The 13,716-nt window shown below is 42.8% G+C and overlaps 1 protein-coding gene across 7 annotated transcripts in view; it reads left to right on the top strand.

Annotated features, from left to right (window-relative positions):
* ENTREP2 (endosomal transmembrane epsin interactor 2) overlaps nt 1–13,716 on the top strand; it is a 443,586-nt gene that overhangs the window by 17,518 nt on the left and 412,352 nt on the right. The window lies entirely within an intron of this gene.

Genomic DNA, 13,716 nt, shown 5'->3' with positions numbered 1-13,716 from the left:
TTTCAGCTGATTCTTCTTAGCATTTGTCTTCCTTTCTGCTTGCATTACCTTTTCATTTCTACCTGAGGGTACTCATTGGAATCAAGTAAAATAAGTTTTCTTCTTATCCTTGAGTTCTGTTTGCTCTAGGGTTACATTAGTCTGTTATTCTTTGTAAATCTGCCTGTTGTGCATTGGATTTTCCTTATTGGTGTGGTGGTTCCTGGCTGTCCTTTGGTGTTCATGTTATAAGGAACATGCAAGTTGATTAAAGAGGTGCTTGGCATGTTTTCCTCATATAGCATTCTTTTGGTTTCCACCTGCCAACACACCCCAGCTGTAAGTGCTGGGGTGAGGGCAAGGGGGTCTGAGGGCATGACATCCATCTGCAGTTTTGCAGCAGTCTTTAGTTACCTGCTTTAGATAGCATTTCTTGTTTTTCCTCTTGGGACCTGTGTTCTGGGGGCTCATCGATACAGATTAGCTTCCCTCTCTAAAGCCTTCTGTCCTGGATCCATGGATCTGAGACCCTTCCTCTGGTTCCTCTGACAGTAACTAACCTTAGTTTCTCTTCCCATTACTTTTAATGGTCTTCTTTCTCTCCTCTTCCACCCAAACTAAGCGCATTGGCAGGAGAACCCCAGAGGAGCAGTTCACATAGTCTGAGACTGGATAGTGGAGTCAAAGTCCTGCTGGCTCTCCTTGAGTCCTGCCCCAATTTTCCAAGGTGTGTTCCATACCTCTCTTCCTACCACTTGGTATAAACTTTCTGGACTTCACTTGAGTTATTGCAAGAATGATGGTTTTGAGAATTTAAATTGCCCCCCACCCGTTTTTTTAATTTCCTGTAAATCATGTTACCCTACAGCTCTTCCACGCATTAATTCAAGGACATCCAATTGCTTTGGGGGTGTAGCAGGCACCCTCCCTAGAACAAAGCACTTCATTACTCAACTTTGAGTCTCAATACTTTCATGAGTCTCTAGAGAGGTTATGGTTGTAAAAACCACACTTTATTCCAAGTGAAGAGTTGCTCTAAATTTCAGGAACCTTCTTTTTTACACTGAGAACAAAATTTAATGGTGAGGAAATTCTTTGACCTTCATGCTCCATGTTGGTGGACAGAGGGCATAATGGAAGGGAAGTTCCCATCCAGTAGAGGGAAGAGGAGGAGGCAGAAAGCCCTCTGGGGCTGGAAGGAAGAGCTTGCAGGAGTTGGAGTTCCCAAGGAGAAGCTTCTTGGGTACCTGAGAAGGGCCATGACATGATAGCACCCCATTCCACTTGGTAGAAGCCAGATGAGTGAGTGAGAACGTGACCACTCAGGCTAGTGGTCCTTTTACCCTCCGTATCCTCTAGCCTGGTGCAGGAACTATATAGGTAGCACTTATGAGAAAGAGGAAAGGAAATGCCTACATCAGGGATTTGTGGGGCAGATGGTCTATGTTGCACCTGTTCAGCTCTGCCATTATACCATGAAAGCAGCCCTAGACAATTCATAAGTGAATGGGCATAGCTGTGTTCTAACAAAAATTTGATCACAGAAACAAAGCAGACCAGATGTGGCCCAAGAGCCATAGTTTTCTGACCTCTGATCTAGAGATTTAGGCCTGAGATTTCCCACAACTTGTGTGTGGAATAAAGATGTCTGGAAGTTTCCGTGTAGATGTGAGTGAGAGATGTTAAATGGAGCTAGGAGAGAGAGTCAGGGTGCCTTGATGGTGTTGGCAAAAATACTCTTTTAGTTGAGGCTGTAGGATAGACCATCCTTGGCTGAGGCCTGTGAAGCCCAGTACCAGGACCCTCAGCATCACCCAAAACTAAGGTGAGGTGGGGGCAGAGGAAGTGAAGGACAATGTCATGCTCCCTGGGAGTGATCACGTCACATTGCTGTGTGAGGTACACCTCTGCAGGGGACACACCGAGGGCAGAGCTGACACCAAAGGATGGGGCAGGGGCACAATGAGCTCTTTCACAGGGGGGTCATTCCTTGGCTCAGACTCCTTTCTCGCCACACAAGTGGGTACTCCTGTAACTCACAGTTCTTCACATTTGAGACAGTTACCTCCCTCCTTCCCAAACACCCCACTGCCACCTTTCTGTCTGCACTTGGACATGTCATAAGCACTTCAAATTCAGGATGTCCCAACCCCAAATTCCTTGTCTTCTCCACATATGTTTCTTCTCCTCTCTTCTCACCCATTTCCTCAAACCAGTTAACCCAGCATCTTGGTGGTCAGAGTCCTATTGATTTTTCTGCTTACTATATGTACCTCTTAAAAAATTTTTTTTTAAATTTATGATAGTCACAGAGAGAGAGAGAGAGAGAGAGAGAGGCAGAGACACAGGCAGAGGGAGAAGCAGGCTCCATGCACCAGGAGCCCGACGTGGGATTCGATCCTGGGTCTCCAGGATCGCGCCCGGGGCCAAAGGCAGGTGCCAAACCGCTGCACCACCCAGGGATCCCACTATATGTATCTCTTACCCAGAATATTTCTATAGCACCCTAACTGGCTTCTCCACTTGTGCTTTGGTTTCCCCTGGTGTCTCCTTCACACATTGGCCAGAGTTATCTTTAAAAGTGCGAATCTGTAATGTCATATTGAGTTCCAGGATGGTGGATTAGGCAATTTGGACCAATCCAACTATTCACAATGAGAAAAGGTAAATATGTCGAATGTGTGAGGCCATTGTGGATGGCCAACAGATGGTCCCCCAAAGATGTCCATGTCCCAATCCCTGGAGCTTATGAATGTGTGCCTGACGTGGTAAAAGAGGCTTTGTAGGTGTGATTAAGATAAGGGGCTTGAGATGAGGACCTTCTCCTGGATCATCTGGATGGACCTAATGTAATCGCAGAGATCCTTACCAGGGGAAGAAGGAAGTCTGAGTCAGTGTGAAGAGATGTGATGCTGGAAGCAAGTCATTGGAGTGATGACGTGGGAGATGACATGACGGCCACGAGCCAAGGAATGCCGGCAGCCTCTGAAAGCTGGAAAAGGGGAGGAAATGGAGTCTCTTCTCAAGCCTCCAGAAGGAACAAGGACAGCCGACCCCTTGACTTAGCTCAGTGAGAGTGATTTTGCACTTCTGACTTCCAGATCTGCAAGATCAGACACTTGTGTTGGCTGTCAGCCACTGAGTTTGTGGGCACTTGTTACGATAGCAGCAGGAAGTGAATACAGTGGAGAAGTCTGGAGGGGATGGGGGTAGCTGGAGAAACAAAGAAATGAAGGTTGTTTACCTTCTGATGATGTGAGGATGAGGAGCTGCACAGAAAGCCGGGCTCCAGCCAATTGGAATATAGGTCTGTCCAGTAGAATGGAATAGGTGCCAGTTTCTAGTTCTGAGGACCCCTTCTCAGATGAGTGCTGGTAGAATGGGTCCTGCTGTGCCTGCACCATCTAAACTGTACTTGGAACAGTCTCAAGAGCTAACCTGTTGAACACTTGCCTTTTTTTTTTTTTTGCCAGACGCTATGCTGTAGGTTTTACACATTAACTCATTTCCACCTTGCAGCAATCTCACCTTGCAGCAATTACTGAGGAGTAAATGCTCTTTTCCCCTTTTGCAGATTGGAGATGCCCTAAGAAGCTCCACCTGGGGGTAAGGTTGGGTGGGATGTGTGCAGAAGATGGAAATGGGGGTGGTTGGAGAGGTTGGTCTTGTACTGGACCGGAGAGGGCAAGTAGCAAGCCCGGGTCCTGGGGAGTTGGTGCTGGTCCCATGGGCCTACCTGTATTATCTCCCATGGCATGGTCACAAGTTGGCATGGATTGGGTGTGTCTGGAGATCCATGTTGCTTCACCCATTATCTATGGAGGACCCAGATGCCTGGGTGGGAGCAGCAGATGCCAGGCATGGGAAAGAGCAGAGCCATTCTTGTGGGGTGGCTTTAGCAGGCTGCTGAGCAGAGAGAATGGTAATCACACCTGCTGTGCTCTGCACACTCCCTACAATCCATCTTCCCTCTCCTTCACTCCTCTTGCAAGAAGCCTTGGCACCCACCTCCACCTTTCAGGGATGGGTGAGTTTACTCGGGCCTGTCATCACCTGGCACAAGTGGGTGTTCAAGAAACATTAGTGGTGACCTCTCTGGGACTTAATTTTTATCATTTCTGGAAAGTGGGGCTCAAATCTGAGTTCTTTTTCAAATTGGACAATGCTATGGACAAGGGAAAATACAGAAAGTCGTTATTTTACCCATTCAAACGGTCCCAGTGTATAATAGCATAACATTCAACATTCTAAAATAAACAAAAGCAATGGGCACAGGTTTCTAGGCATCAGGGCTGGGCCATGATTTCTGGGTTCTCAGGTAAGGGGGACGCAGTAGGAATTTGGTGGTTCAGGTTGCAGTTGAGTAGGAAATAGGCTGTTCTCATGGTCCAAGCACTAGGAACTAGGGTTACTACATGTATATTTACATCGCAGATCCTGTAATTGAATTGTGATTTAATCCCTTTGAGCCCCCAGTGAGTGCTACCCACTGTCTGTCAAGGTGAATGTTAAGTGGTTGTGGATATAACGTAGTCCTGCCAGCCTCTCCTGTTCTGTATATCATATGGAGACCCTGGATTCTGAGGGGCAGCTTTATTCCACACAAAGTCTCTTGAATGAGCTCTCTTAATTACCTAGATGCAGGCATGGGGGTGCCTTTGGGGCAATGGGAGAGGGGCCGGTGGTGGGAATTGTGTGTCTCCATTGATGTTCTGCTCCTTGTGACCCTTGACCATGAAGCTGGTTGCTGGGAATGGGTTAGATAAGCTTGTATGTTGCTCTGGGCTTTTATTTTAATTTTAATTTTATTTAATTTTATTTATTTTTTAAAAGATTTTATTTATTTATTCATGAGAGACACAGAGAGAGAGGCAGAGACATAGGCAGAAGGAGAAGCAAGCTCCCGGTGGGGAATCTGATGCGGGACTCAATCCCAGGACCCTGGGATCACAACCTGAGCCAAAGGCAGATGCTCGACCACTGAGTGGCCCAGGCATCCCCCAATTTTTTTTTTAATTTAAAAACCATGGGGTTAGTTTTTGAAAATACAGAGACTACCAAAAGAGAAAACACACCTTCCTGGCAACCTTGATTCTTTCTTTGGAGCGGACCTGTCACAGCCCAGAGAACCCCTGTGGGCGTTTATCAGACAAAAAGGAAACTTGTATAGGAGCTTGTTGGAAAAAGTGATTCAGAAAGCTACAAAAGGAGAAGTCACAGTCTTCCTGCTATCCCCAGAGGTATCCCTGAGCAAAGAGTATTTCTTTCAGACCTAGGGTGAGTCAGAAGGAGAGATGCTGTGTGTACTGTTCTGATTCTGATTATTGTCCTGTATCTTGCGGCTCTTTGTGTATACGGGTCCTCTGCTTTTTCTAAATTTTTCACCGTGCTCTATTGAATGAGTACAACCTAATTTATTTAATAAGCTCCTATTGATCCCACACCGTGATACTTTTATTTCTGTGAAAACATACTTGATAATATAACCTGGCTTGAGGAAGAATCTTCATAGGCTATTACCTAGCCAACAAATTTCTAGGTCGAAGGATGCCTGCATTTTATGTTGACGTAGATTTTGTGAATTGCCCCAAAATAGGCAGCACGGTTTGCAAACCTGGCATCAGTAAGTGAGAAAGCTTCAAATCCGTTAGTGGTCTCTGCTCCATCATTATGTTCTTGGAGAGGTCTGTGCTGACCACTCTATTTTAAGAGCGTTTTCCTACTCTGTTATCTCAATTTTTATTTTCCTTCAAAGCACCCAATATGACCTGAAATTAAATTTGTTTGTTGTCTGTCTCACTAAAATCTGAACTCCTTAAAGATAAAAGTTTTGGTACTGTAAAGCCTGGCCTGCAATGGACCTCTGGCACTTATTTTACACTTATTAAATTAATTAATGAATGGGCTTTGATTTGTTATCTTTTAAAATGTGAAAGGGCTGCTTCCTCTTCATCCTTTTTTTTCCCTTTTCACAAAATTTACTTGCATACTCTTACTGCATAACAAGTTATCCTTAAAGCAGCCGAAGAGAGGTATTTTATTTTTTTAAAGATTTTATTTATTTATTCATGAGAGACACACAGAGAGAGAGGCCGAGACACAGGCAGAGGGAGAAGCAGGCTCCATGCTGGGAGCCTGACGTGGGACTCCATCCGGGGTCTCCGGGATCATACCCTGGGCTGCAGGTGGCACTAAATCGCAGTGCCACCAGGGCTGCCTGAGGTATTTTATTTTGCTCATGAGTTTTTCAGTGTGGAAGTTGGACAGGCTCTGCAGGGTGATTCTTAGCACATGTAATTTTGTCAAATGTCAGCGGGGGCTGGAGTCATCTGAAGGCTCTAGTGGGCTGAATGTGCTTACTCACATGTTGGCAGTTATTCCTGGCTGGCAGCTAGTAGCTCAGCCATGGGCCTACCTGTGGCCTTTTCAGCCTCGTGGTCTCAGGGTGGTTGCACTTCCTACATTATGGCTACTCCCTTCAGAATAAGTGTCCCAAGAGCACCAGGTGGAAGCTGGTGGCTTTTTCTAGCCTAGTCTCAGAAATTCCATGATATCATTCCTGCTCCACTCTATAGGTTGAAGCAGTCATGAACCTGCCTGCATTCAAGGGAGGAGGGACATAAATCCTGAGTTTCGATGAGAGGGGAGGCCACGTCACACTATAAAAAAGCATATGGGATGGGCGATATTATAGGGGTTGTCATCAGAAAACATAAGCTGCCACAGCTGGTAACTGTCACATGTTTGTTTTTTTCAGATTTACTATTGGTATCATTTTGTCAAGTGCCAGAACAAATCCCAAATGCTTGATACTTCATTTCATTTCATTTCATTTCATTTCATTTCATTCCATTCCATTCCATTCCATTCCATTCCATTCCATTCCATTCCATTTTAAAAGATTTATTTATTTGAGAGAGAGAGAATGCACGCACAAGTGGGAGGGGCAGAGGGAGAGGGAAAGAGAGAATCTCAAGTGGACTCCACACTGAGCACAGAGCCTGATGTGGAGCTTAATCCCAGGATCCTGACGTCATAACCTGAGCTGAAACCAAGAGTCTAGTGCTTAACCAACTGAACCATCCAGGTGCCCCCTCTTGGTATTTTAAATAGGTTTGCAGAGGATTTATAAATTAATTTAGGGAGAATTAAAAACTTTATGGTATTGGATCTTCCTATACAAGGACATGGTATAATTTTACTTTTTTTGTGTGTGTGTCCTGTGGGAGAGCTGTCAGGTTCTTTTCTTTTTTTTGGGGGGTGGGTGGGTGGGTGGGTTTTATTTATTTATTCATGAGATACACACAGAGAGAGGCAGAGACACAGGCAGAGGGAGAAGCAGGCTCCATGCAGGGAACCTGACATGGGACTCGATCCCAAGTCTCTAGGATCACACCCTGGGCCAAAGACGGTGCTAAACTGCTGGGCCACTGGGGCTGCCCATGGTTTATCTTTTTAAGTGCATTTTTCCTGTTTATCTTTTTATTTACTTATTTATTTATTTTGTTAATTTGGGTGTGTCTGTGTGGTGTTTCCCTTCTGGTACATTGGATTGTTTAGAGTCCACGTTTAGTTTTTCTAGTGGCTATTCATCCAAACCTATGTATTTGCTATATACGACGTTCTATTTCTTAGCTTAGCAATTCTTAAATTGTATCTATTGTTTTCTTGTCATGAAAGTGGAATAAAACACCCACATTTTCCCTTCTACCTCCTGAGTTTTGTATCTCATATGCATACTTTTAGGGTTTTTTTTTGTTTTGTTTTTTGGTTACATTTTACTTTCACAGAGCAACCTGAAAGCTCTCTTTCTAGGTTTACCAATGCTAGGCCCTCTCTTAGTAACTGTGAGACACATGAGGAAATGAGTGCATTTATCCATCTTCCCATTTTCCACTCCATCCTGTCCAATTCAAAAGACTGTTGCTTTTACATTGTCATGTTTAAACATTTACCATCTGTAACCATAGGAAAGAGTTTCTTACTTTCCTCTCTGCAGGAGTCATAGCATTTTTTTTTTTTTTTTTTGAATCTCTGGGATGACATGGAGGTGTTAGGGAAAATTCCTTTTAGTCTCTGGAAGTTACCTTCAGCTGTTTCCCTTCTGCCTCATTTCTGAGTTAGTGGCCTTTAGTGAGATTGTTGGGGATTTTATTTACTTGATGCTCTCTTGCTTCCTGCTTCCAAGTGTGTAGGGCTGGGGGCTCTGAGGACCTGCTGTGTAGTGCAGAGGCTTGGCAGCAGCTTTGCTCTATTGTTAGATTTTTGGGAAAGGATATTTTGGTATTGCTTTTCTTTTTTTTTTAATAAATTTATTTTTTATTGGTGTTCAATTTACCAACATACAGAATAAAACCCAGTGCTCATCCCATCAAGTGCCCCCCTCAGTGCCCGTCACCCATTCACCCCCACCCCCTGCCCTCCTCCCCTTCCACCACCCCTAGTTCGTATCCCAGAGTTAGGAGTCTTTATGTTCTGTCTCCCTTTCTGATATTTTCCACACATTTCTTCTCCCTTCCCTTAAATTCCCTTTCACTATTATTTATATTCCCCAAATGAATGAGAACATATAATGTTTGTCCTTCTCCGATTGACTTACTTCACTCAGCATAATACCCTCCAGTTCCATCCACGTTGAAGCAAATGGTGGGTATTTGTCGTTTCTAATGGCTGAGTAATATTCCATTGTAGACATAAACCACATCTTCTTTATCCATTCATCTTTTGATGGACACCGAGGCTCCTTCCACAGTTTGGCTATTGTGGACATTGCTGCTAGAAACGTCAGGGTGCAGGTGTCCCCATGTTTCATTGCATCTGTATCTTTGGGATAAATCACCAGCAGTGCAATTGCTGGGTCGTAGGGCAGGTCTATTTTTAACTCTTTGAGGAACCTCCACACAGTTTTCCAGAGTGGCTGCATCAGTTCACATTCCCACCAACAGTGTAAGAGCGTTCCCCTTTCTCTGCATCCTCTCCAACATTTGTGGTTTCCTGCCTTGTTAACTTTCCCCATTCTCACTGGTGTGAGGTGGTATCTCATTGTGGTTTTGATTCTTATTTCCCTGATGGCAAGTGATGCATTTTCTCATGTGCATGTTGGCCCTGTCTATGTCTTCCTCTGTGAGATTTCTCTTCATGTCTTTTGCCCATTTCATGATTGGATTGTTTGTTTCTTTGGTGTTGAGTTTAATAAGTTCTTTATAGATTTTGGAAACTAGCCCTTTATCTGATATGTCATTTGCAAATATCTTCTCCCATTCTGTAGGTTGTCTTTGAGTTTTGTTAACTGTATCCTTTGCTGTGCAAAAGCTTCTTATCTTGATGAAGTCCCAATAGTTCATTTTTGCTTTTGTTTCTTTTGCTTTCGTGGATGTATCTTGCAAGAAGTTACTGTGGCCGAGTTCAAAACGGGTGTTGCCTGTGTTCTCCTCTATGATTTTGATGGACTCTTGTCTCACATTTAGATCTTTCATCCATTTTGAGTTTATCTTTGTGTATGGTGAAAGAGAGTGGTCTAGTTTCATTCCTCTGCATGTGGATGTCCAATTTTCCCAACACCATTTATTGAAGAGACTGTCTTTCATCCAATGGATAGTCTTTCCTCCTTTATCAAATATTAGTTGACCATAAAGTTCAGGGTCCACTTCCGGGTTCTCTATTCTGTTCCATTGATCTATGTGTCTGTTTTTGTGCCAGTACCACACTGTCTTGATGACCACAGCTTTGTAGTACAACCTGAAATCTGGCATTGTGATGCCCCCAGCTATGGTTTTCTTTTTTAAAATTCCCCTGGCTATTCGGGGTCTTTTCTGATTCCACACAAATCTTAAAATAATTTTTTCTATCTCTCTGAAGAAAGTCCATGGTATTTTGATAGGGATTGCATTAAACGTATAAATTGCCCTGGGTAACATTGACATTTTCACAATATTAATTCTGCCAATCCATGAGCATGGAATATTTTTCCATCTCTTTGTGTCTTCCTCAATTTCTTTCAGAAGTGTTCTATAGTTTTTAGGTTATAGATCCTTTACCTCTTTGGTTAGGTTTATTCCTAGGTATCTTATGCTTTTGGGTGCAATTGTAAATGGGATTAACTCCTTAATTTCTCTTTTTTCAGCCTCATTGTTAGTGTATAGAAATGCCACTGATTTCTGGGCATTGATTTTGTATCCTGCCACGCTACCAAATTGCTGTTTGAGTTCTAGCAATCTTGGGGTGGAGGCTTTTGGGTTTTCTATGTAGAGAGTATCATGTCATCGGCGAAGAGGGAGAGTTTGACTTCTTCTTTGCCAATTTGAATGCCTTTAATGTCTTTTTGTTGTCTGATTGCTGAGGCGAGGACTTCCAGTACTATGTTGAATAGCAGTGGTGAGAGTGGACATCCCTCTCTTGTTCCTGACCTTAGGGGAAAGGCTCCCAGTGCTTCCCCATTGAGAATTACATTTGCTGTGGGCTTTTCGTAGATGGCTTTTAAGATGTCGAGGAAAGTTCCCTCTATCCTTACACTCTGAAGAGTTTTGATCAGGAATGGATGCTGTATTTTGTCAAATGCTTTCTCTGCATCTAATGAGAGTATCATATGGTTCTTGGTTTTTCTCTTGCTGATATGATGAATCACATTGATGGTTTTACAAGTGTTGAACCAGCCTTGTGTCCCGGGGATAAATTCTACTTGGACATGGTGAATAATTTTCTTAATGTACTGTTGGATCATACTGGCTAGTATCTTGTTGAGAATTTTTGCATCTGTGTTCATCAGTGATATTGGTCTGTAATTCTCCTTTTTGGTGGGGTCTTTTTCTGGTTTCGGAATTAAGGTGATGCTGGCCTCATAGAACGAATTTGGAAGTACTCCATCTCTTTCTATCTTTCCAAACATCTTTAGTAGAATAGGTATGGTTTCTTCTTTAAACGTTTGATAGAATTCCCATGGGAAGCCATCTGGCCCTGGACTTTTGTGTCTTGGGAGGTTTTTGATGACTGCTTCAATTTCCTCCCTGGTTATTGTCCTGTTCAGGTTTTCTATTTCTTCCTGTTCTAGTTTTGATAGTTTGTGGCTTTCCAGGAATGTGTACATTTCTTCTAGATTGCCTAATTTTTTGGCGTATAGCTGTTCATAATATGTTTTTAAAATCGTTTGTATTTCCTTGGTGTTGGTAGTGATCCCTCCTTTCTCATTCATGATTTTATTAATTTGAGTCTTCTCTCTCTTCTTTTTAATAAGGCTGGCTAATGTTTTATCTAACTTATTAATTCTTTCAAAGAACCAACTCCTGGTTCTGTTGATCTGTTCCACAGTTCTTCTGGTCTCGATTTCGTTGAGTTCTGCTTGAATCTTTATTAACTCTCTCCTTCTGCTGGGTGTAGGATCTATTTGCTGTTTTTTCTCTAGCTCCTTTATGTGTAAGGTGAGCTTTTGTATTTGAGTTCTTTCCAGTTTTTGAATGGATGCTTGTATTGCGATGTATTTCCCCCTTAGGACTGCTTTTGCTGCGTCCCAAAGATTTTGAACAGTTGTATCTTCATTCTCATTAGTTTCCATGAATCTTTTTAATTCTTCCTTAATTTCCTGGTTGACCTTTTCATCTTTTAGCAGGATGGTCCTTAACCTCCACGTGTTTGAGGTCCTTCCAAACTTCTTGTTCTGATTTAGTTCTAATTTCAAGGCATTATGGTCTGAGAATATACAGGGGACTATCCCGATCTTTTGGTATCGGTTCAGACCTGATTTGTGACCCAGTATGTGGTCTATTCTGGAGAAAGTTCTGTGTGCACTTGAGAAGAATGTGTATTCAGTTGAGTTTGGATGTAAAGTTCTGTAGATATCTGTGAAATCCATCTGGTCCAGTGTATCATTTAAAGCTCTCGTTTCTTTGGATATGTTGTGCTTAGAAGACCTATTGAGGGTAGAAAGAGCTAGATTGAAGTCACCAAGTATAAGTGTATTATTACCTAAGTATTTCTTCACTTTGGTTATTAATTGATTGATATATTTGGCAGCTCCCACATTCGGGGCATAAATATTGATGACTGCTAGGTCATCTTGTTGGATAGATCCTTTCTGTGTGATATAGTGTCCGTGTTCATCTCTCACTGCAGTCTTCGGGGTAAATTTAGTTTGTCTGATATAAGCATGGCTACCCCTGCTTTCTTTTGAGGACCATTTGAATGGTAAATGGTTCTCCAACCTTTTATTTTCAGGCTGTAGGTGTCCTTCTGTCTAAAATGAGTCTCTTATAGACAGCAGATAGATGGGTCCTGCTTTTTTATCCAGTCTGAAACCCTGCACCTTTTGATGGGGTCATTAAGCCCGTTCACGTTCAGAGTTACTATTGAAAGGTATGAGTTTAGGGTCATCATATTATCTATTCAATCCTTGTTTTTGTGGACTGTTCCATTGAACTTCTTCTTAAAGGGGAATTTAAGAGTCCCCCTTAATATTTCTTGCAGCGCTGGTTTGGCGGTCACATATTCTTTCAGTTCCTGCCTATCTTGGAAGCTCTTTATCTCTCCTTCCATTTTGAATGAGAGCCTTGCTGGATAAAGTATTCTTGGTTGCATGTTCTTCTCATTTAGGACCCTGAATATATCCTGCCAGCCCTTTCTGGCCTGCCAGGTCTCTGTGGAGAGATCTGCTGTTACCCTAATACTCCTCCCCATAAAAGTCAGGGATTTCTTGTCTCTTGCTGCTTAAGGATCTTCTCTTATCTTTGGAATTTGCAAGCTTAACTATTAAATGTTGAGGTGTTGAATGGTTTTTATTGATTTTAGGCAGGGAATATTTCTATTTCCTGGATCTAAATGCCTGTTTTCCTTCCCAGATTCGGAAAGTTTTCAGGTGTGATTTGTTCAAATACATATTCTGGCCCTCTGGCCCTTTCAGCGCCCTTGGGAACCCCAATTAAAGGTAGGTTTTTCTTCCTCAGGCTGTCGTTTATTTCCCTTAATCTGTCCTCATGGTCTTTTAATTGTTTGTCTCTTTTTTCCTCAGTTTCCCTCTTTGCCATCAACTTGTCTTCTATGTCACTCACTCGTTCTTCCACCTCGTTAACTCTCGTCGTTAGGACTTCTAGTTTGGATTGCATCTCTTTCAATTGATTTTTAATTTCTGCCTGATTGGATCTAAATTCTCTGGTCATGAAGTCTCTTGAGTCCTTTATGCTTCTTTCTAGAGCCACCAGTAGCTGTATAATAGTGCTTCTGAATTGGCTTTCTGACATTGAATTGTAATCCAAATTTTGTATCTCTGTGGGAGAGAGGACTGTTTCTGATTCTTTCTTTTGAGGTGAGTTTTTCCTTGTAGTCATTTTGCTCAGTGCAGAGTGGCCAAAAACAAGTTGTATTGGGAGTAGGAGAAAAAGAGAGGAGAGAAAGAAGGAAAGAAAAGAGAAAAAGAAAAAAGAAAAAAGGAAGAAAAAAAAGAAGGAAAAGAGAAAAATAAAGGGAAAAAAAGGGGTGGGGGAAGCAAAGAAATCAAAAAGCAGAAAAACAAAACAAAACAAAACAAAAACAACAACCAAAAAACAACCCACGGGGGAGTAACTTCTGATTCAGTATACTTTGAGTCCCTTGACTTCCCCTGGAACTTGTCCATCTAGCTGCTGTTCTGGGGTAGGGGCCTGTTGTGCTGATTTTCAGGTGTTAGCACTTGGGGGAGCTGCTCTACCCCCTGCCTGGTGCAGGGCTCAGAGGGGTTGTTTACCCCGTGAGGCCCCAGGAGGAACACCCCCA

The sequence above is a fragment of the Vulpes vulpes genome, chromosome 14, assembly GCF_048418805.1.
Source record: "Vulpes vulpes isolate BD-2025 chromosome 14, VulVul3, whole genome shotgun sequence".
Taxonomy (NCBI): Eukaryota; Metazoa; Chordata; class Mammalia; order Carnivora; family Canidae; genus Vulpes; species Vulpes vulpes.
This window is presented reverse-complemented; position numbering and strand designations above follow the sequence as displayed.